Below are 7,635 nucleotides of genomic sequence, written 5' to 3'. Positions count from 1 at the left end.
TCATGAAAGATTTTTTTGGACTTGACTGTCCCTTTAACATGCCTTCTGGCCTCAACTCCATCAACAGTATCCAAACACAGCAGTTTCTGCACAAAGAACATCAGATCTTTGGGGACGATTTTTCAATGCTTCAACTGATAATACAATGGAATCTCACATCAAATTAGACGCCAAGTTGATCGGCAGTAGTAAACTTACGGCTAGATTACGAGTTTTGCGTTATGAGTGAAAAAGCCTCATAACGCTGCTTTTTCATTACCGCTGCTATTACGAGTCTTGTAGGTACAGCTGTTCCGCACACTTTTTTGGCCGTAACGCAGCTTTCAAAAAGTCTTTTTTCAATGGGACTTACATAGCGCCGGCATTATGAGTTTTGCCTGGGAAGCCAAAAAGTGAGCGGTACACCATATACCGTCAAGATTCGTACCGCCATCTAAAGTCAGTAGTTATGGGTTTTGCGCTACAAAGCTGTAGCATAAAACTCATAACTAAAGTGTTACAAAGTACACTAACACCCATAAACTACCTATTAACCCCTAAACCGAGGCCCTCCCGTATCACAAACACTAAAATAAAATGATTAACTCCTAATCTGCCGCTCCGGACATCGCCATCACTATAATAAACATATTAACCCCTAAACCGCTGCACTCCCACATCGTAAACACTAGTTAAATATTATTAACCCCTAATCTGCTCCCCCCAACGTCACCGCCGCCACTATACTAAAATTATTAACCCCTAAACCTAGCCCTAAGTCTAACCCTAACACCCCTAACTTTAATATAATTAAAATAAATCTAAATAAAAATGACTATCATTAACTAAATAATTCCTATTTAAAACTAAATACTTACCTGTAAAATAAACCCTAAGCTAGCTACAATATAACTAATAGTTACATTGTAGCTATTTTAGGGTTTATTTTTATTTCACAGCTAAGTTTGTATTTATTTTAACTAGGTAGACTAGTTAGTAAATAGTTATTGAAGATGGAGCCGCTCCGCGTTGGAAGGATGAAGATAGAAGATGCCGTCTGGATGAAGACGTCTGCCCGCCTGGAGGACCACTTCTTGCCGCTTGGATGAAGACTTCTCCTGGCTTCGTTGAGAATGGATGTCCGGTCTTCAAAAACTGTAAGTGGATCTTCGGGGTTAGTGTTAGGTTTTTTAAGGGTTTATTGGGTGGGTTTTATTTTTAGCTTAGGGTTTGGGCTGAAAAAGAGCTAAATGCCCTTTTAAGGGCAATGCCCATCCAAATGCCGTTTTCAGGGCAATGGGGAGCTTAGGTTTTTTAGATAGGTTTTTACTTGGGGGGTTTGGTTGTGTGGGAGGTGGGTTTTACTGTTGGGGGTTGTTTGCATTTTTTTTACAGGTAAAAGAGCTGATTTCTTTGGGGCAATGCCCTTTTAAAAGGCCATTTTAAGGGCTATTGTCAGTTTAGTTTAGGCTAGGGTTTTTTTTATTTTGGGGGGCTTTTTTATTTTGATAGGGCTATTAGATTAGGTGTAATCAGTTTAAATATTTAATCTTTTTTTTTTGTGTAATTTAGTGTTTATTTTTTTGTAATTTATTTAATTGTATTTAATGAATGTAATTTATTTAATTGTAGTGTAAGGTTAGGGGTTAGTGTAAGACAGGTTAGGTTTAATTTTACAGGTAAGTTTGTATTTATTTTAACTAGGTAGTTAGTAAATAGTTAATAACTATTTACTAACTAGTCTACCTAGTTAAAATAAATACAAACTTACCTGTGAAATAAAAATAAAACCTTAGCTAGCTACAATGTAACTATTAGTTATATTGTAGCTAGCTTAGGTTTTATTTTATAGGTAAGTATTTAGTTTTAAATAGGAATTATTTAGGTATTAATTGTAATTTTTATTTAGATTTATTTTAATTATGTTAAAGTTAGGGGTGTTTAGACTCAGGGTTTATGTTAGGGTGTTAGTTGTAAACATAACTTTTCTTTCCCCATAGGAATCAATGGGGCAGCGTTACAGAGTTTTACGCTCCTTTATTGCAGGTGTTAGGTTTTTTTTTAGCCGGCTCTCCTCACTGATGTCTATGGGGAAATCGTGCATGAGCACGTAAAACCAGTTCAAAGCAGCGCTGGTATTTGAGTGTGGTATGGAGCTCAACGCAACCATATTGCCTGCTAACGCCGGGTTTTTGCAAACCTGTAATAGCAGCGCTATAGGGAGGTGAGCGGTGACAATAACTTGCAAGTTTGTACCGAGCCGCTCATAACGCAAAACTCGTAATCTAGCCGAAAGTGTCAAGGTCGTCAAATGTTGAAACGTGTGACGTATTATACACTCCCATGATATCAATCCGACGCAGATCGATGCTTGTGTTATTCAAGCGGAATACTGATCATCCGCCATCACATTCGACTCTATTTGACCCTCTTGCCAATTTATCAAGTGTTCTACAGTACCTCATGTCTATTCCGACGCAGCGTACCTATAGCTCAAACTGCCACCCTTGAGGCCGCAAATGCCATAGAAATCAATGAGAGTCTGAAAACACAGAAAGGTTATGTTTGATGCTGCAAGACAATGAAGCCTATTAGATAATAAAAGTAAATTAGATGTTATAATATTGCTCCAAATTTGCTGCTAAAAATATGAATATGATAAAAATGAAATATATACATTACTACTTATAGATTATGTTACATCTTTGTCTCTCATTACAAAGCAAGGGGACAATATTATTTCGCACCAAATTTGAATACTCAAACTCCTAAACAACCCACAAACTGGTAAAGTTTTCCACAACTTCTTATTGGTAAATGCATAATCACGTGATTAATGAAATCAGCCAATCTGATTGAAATATACTTTTTCTACTATCACTAACTAATCAAATTGCTCTATACTTGAGTCACTGATCATTCATCAGAACTTGTAAGTGCCATTTGTTGCAATCGGCTAGAAAAAAAGTCATTCCAGCGTAATGGCCAGGAACGCATATTACGAGTCGTGTCGGTATAGCTATACCGCAAGCATTTTAGCCTGTAACGCAATGTCCATTCCGCATTCAAAAAAATAACATTTTTGTGTGGGATTTTCATAGCGCCTGTATTACAGGTTGTGCGTTCAGGCTAAAATCCTTGCGTTACAGCCTATACCGACACGATCCATACCGCCATCTGAGAGCAGTAGTTATAACTTTTGCAAAACAAAATTGTTTAACAAAACTCATAACTAAAATGTTAAAAAGTACACTAACACCCATAAACTACCTATTAACCCCTAAACCGCCACCCTCCTACATTGCAAACACTATTTAAAACGTATCAACCCCTAATCTGCAGCCCACCCACATTGTGCCTATTAAATAAACCTAATAACCCCTAAACTGCCGTCCACCAACATCTCCAATACTATTTAAATATATTAACCCCTAATCCGCCGCTCCCCAACATTGCCGCCACTGTAATAAAGTTATTAACCCCTAAACCTCCGGCCTCCTACATCACCCCCACTATATATAGCCCTAAACCACCTGCCCCCACATTGCAAAAAACTAAATTAAACTATTAACCCCTAAACCTAATACCTCCAAACTTTAAATTAAAATTACAATATAACTATCTTAAAATAAATAAAAATTTACCTGTGAAATAAAAATAAACCTAACATTAAACTATAAATTAACCTAACATAACTATTCTAATAAAATAAAAAAAAATCTAAATGAGAAATTTAAAAAAAATTATTTGAACAGCCAATAGGATTTCAGAAGCTCTCATCCTATTGGCTGATTTGAATTTGAAGAATCAAATTAGCCAATAGGAATGCAAGGTACGCCATTTTGAAACGGCTACCTTGCATTCAACTTCAGTGTACGGCGGCGACCATATGAAGAGGACGCTCCGTGCAGGATGGGATCGACTTCCAGGATGGCTCCGATTAGCGCCGCAGGGATGAAGATAGAAGATGTCCCCGAGATGGATGATGGTGTTGCTGCCTGGATGAAATCTTCCCGCAGCCTGGATGAAGATAGATGTCCGGACTTCAGGAACCGGTCCATGAGTAGATATTCTGGGGTTAGTGTTAGTTTTTGTTTTGTTTTTTTTGATTAGGGCTTTGGGCTTTTGTAAAAGAGCTGAATGCCCTTTTAATGACAATGCCCATACAAATGCCCCTTTAGGGGCAATGGGTAGCTTAGGTTACAAATGACCCTTTAGGGGCAATGGGTAGCTTAGGTTTTTTTAGAGTTAAGTTTTTATTTTGGGGGGTTGGTTGGGTGGTGGGTTTTACTGTTGGGGGGACTTTGTATTTTTTTACAGGTAAAAGAGCTGTTTAACTTAGGGCAATGCCCTACAAAATGCCCTATTAAGGGCTATTGGTAGTTTATTGTAGGCTAGGAAGTGTTTTTATTTGGGGGCTTTTTTATTTTTATTGGGCTATTAGATTAGGTGTAATTGTTTTTATTTTTGATAATTTTGTTTATTATTTTTTGTAAGCTTAGTGTTTTTTATTTTTCGTAATTTAGTGTTTATTGTTTTTTGTAATTTTAGATTTTTTTTTCGTCTTAGGTTTTTTAAATTTGTAATTTAGATTTTTTAATAGGTAGTATTTTTTCATTTATTACAATAGTTATGTTAGGTTAATTTATAATTTAATGTTCATTTTTATTTCGTAGGAAAGTTTTTATTTATCTAAATATAGTTATATTGTAATTTTTATTAAAACAAAGGGGGTTAGGTTTAGGAGGTAATAGATTAATTTAGTGTTTTGCGATGTGGGGGGCCGACGGTTTAGGGGTAAATAGGTTTATTTAGGGGCAGCGATGTGGGAGGCTGGAGGTTTAGGGGTTAATAGGTTTATTTAGTGGCGTAGATGTGGGAGACCAGTCGTTTAGAGTTTAATAAGTTTATTTAGTTTTGGCGATGAGGGAGGCCGGAGGTTTAGGGGTTAATAGGTTTATTTAGTGGCGGCGATGTGGGAGGCTGGAGGTTTAGTGGTTAATAACTTTATTATAGTGGCGGCGATGTCGGGGAGAGGTGGATTAGGGGTTAATAGCTTTTATTAGTGTCGGCGATGTTGGGGAGCAGCAGAATAGGGGTTAATAACTTTATTATAGTGTCAGCGATATTGGGGAGCAGCGGAATAGGGGTTAATAACTTTATTATAGTGTCGGCGATGTCGGGGAGCAGCGGAATAGGGGTTAATAACTTTTATTATTGTCGCTGATGTCCGGAGCAACAAATTAGGGGTTAATAACTTTATTTAGGTGTCGGCGATGTTAGGGGTGGTGGATTAGGGGTGTTTAGACTTTGGGTTTCTGTTAGGGTGTTAGGTTTTTAAACTTAACTTTTTTTTCCCCATAGACATCAATGGGGTTGCGTTACAGAGATTTTTCATTCCGCACTTCAGGTGTTTTGTTCTAACATTCTGTCCCCATTGATGTCTATGGAGGAAAGCGTGCACGAGCACGTCAAAGCAGCCCTTGGATTTTAGCTTACCACCACCATATTGCACAGCACAAGGAGGCTTTCAGTAACTCGTAATGGCAGCGCTATGTTAGTTTCACACACTGTTTAGCACAAAACTCGTAATCAAGGTGTATGTGTATTATACTTTAAAAGTATAAAGCAAATAGCGTGTATGCACTCCCACTATCAATAGATGTCTGCCAGGATGCTGTATACTTTGAAAGTATGTATATGTGAAATTAGTATTAAAGATAAACATTGATGATGACTTTAGGCCACACATTGTAATATTTTTTACAATGATTTTAATAATCGAATGATGTTTGATTCAATATAATCGTAAGCTGATAGCTCAAAGGGATAGTCTACCTAACTTTAAACTGTCGTGAAACAGATACAGCAGAAATTAAAATCACCTCTTTATTGTCATGCTATTTTCAGTGTTTTTCTTCCTTCTCTTGAATTTTATTTTCAATATGAAATGACATCTTGTATGCCAGCCCACCTGTGTAGGGGTGGTGTTTCAAACTAGACGGCAATCAGGAAGGGCTACACAGGTGCAGAGAGAAAACTGGCTCTTAAAATATCCATTGTTTGCAAATAAATATACAGTATATGATACAATGATTAAATATTATATTTGCAATTATTCTTGCTCAGAATAATAATAAATTTACAATATATACATATAGTGGTATTAATAAACACAGAGATATGAAAGACAACATTGTTTAGAACAAAAAAAGGAATTTAGGGAGATGTAAATATGTTTGCAAAAGATTTCTGACATAACACTTATACATACAAGTATGTGCAAAGATATATGTACAAATTCTAGCATTAATTATCATTTAAAAAAAAGAAAAAATATGAGATAGGCATATAATGATTACTAGAAATACAAATACACATTCATTTATGTGGAAATCTCATATATACATTTTTTGTACAACAAATACAGTACATAGAAAATAACTTTCTATGAGATATTATTGTTTGTTCAGGTATAAATCTAGCTATTTCTTGGACATTAACAAATGAAAAATAAAAGATTAGCTTTAAAGAAATGTGCTTGTTCATGAACAGTAATGAAATGGTATAAATAAAGTTGGAAAAAACAGAATATCCGCAACATCGATGACTCTTATTTATCAACAGTCTGATGCTCATCGCGCCGTACTTGACACGCATATTTTTGACTGACTTTTTAATAAATAAGGGCGTCGTATGTAGATTTGCGGCAGCGATGTCTGGTGAGCATATTGACTCCATCGAATGCGTTGAGATTGACGCAATGAATAATCGGCCCCTTTGTGTGCAAAAGCTCGACCCATGAGTTTCCGTCAGTCAGCCTAGACCTCCCTGTTCCAGGTTATACCTGAGACATGTAGGGAGTTATGCAATAATGAACATGACTACCTGATGCTTTTAATCACAATCAATACTATCCACTCATGTCATGTGCAACTAATAATTTTACATCATTTTGAGTAATTATTTAATCATGACCTTTTTTATATGTTTAAATACTTACAATCTTAACTGAACACTGACCTAAAGTTCATAAAACCCTTTTGTGAAACTATTATCTTTCAGACAAAACATTGCAAAATTGGTTGTACCTGACTCTGGTTACAGCAGTGAGTTGCTTCATTATAGCCAACAGGGATGCATCTATCTCGTAACTGTTCAAGTCTGAGCAAATAGAATGAGTTCTGTTGTGAAGACACTGACACCACAAAATAGTATTTAAAACCTTGTAGAACTAATTAAACTAAATAAACAGCCTCTGCTATACAGTGCACTCTAACACATGCAAAAAGGCTTGAAAACTGTTCAAGAGAAATATAAATAAAAATGAGACAACTTTGTCAGGTCTGAAACAGCCAGACACGACCTTAAGACCAGATACAAGACCAGTAGAGTATTTATAAATTCTGCATGCTGGGCCTGAGGGTGAAGAATACCAGCCGCTCCTCTGGACGCCTATACCCAGCCCCTGAGGACTCAGTTTGTTCTGTCCAGCAATAATACTTTATCACAGCAAAACAGACATGTTGTGAATAATGTTTTTTTTTGCATTTGTGCAAATCGGAAGTAGCGCGCATATTACAGGTTAAAAGTAAACACGTTCCATTGAGCGTAATTTAGCAGGTTATTATTATTATCAGGTATTTGTAGAGCGCC

Source organism: Bombina bombina, chromosome 12 (genome assembly GCF_027579735.1).
Source record: "Bombina bombina isolate aBomBom1 chromosome 12, aBomBom1.pri, whole genome shotgun sequence".
Lineage (NCBI taxonomy): Eukaryota > Metazoa > Chordata > Amphibia > Anura > Bombinatoridae > Bombina > Bombina bombina.
This window is presented reverse-complemented; position numbering follows the sequence as displayed.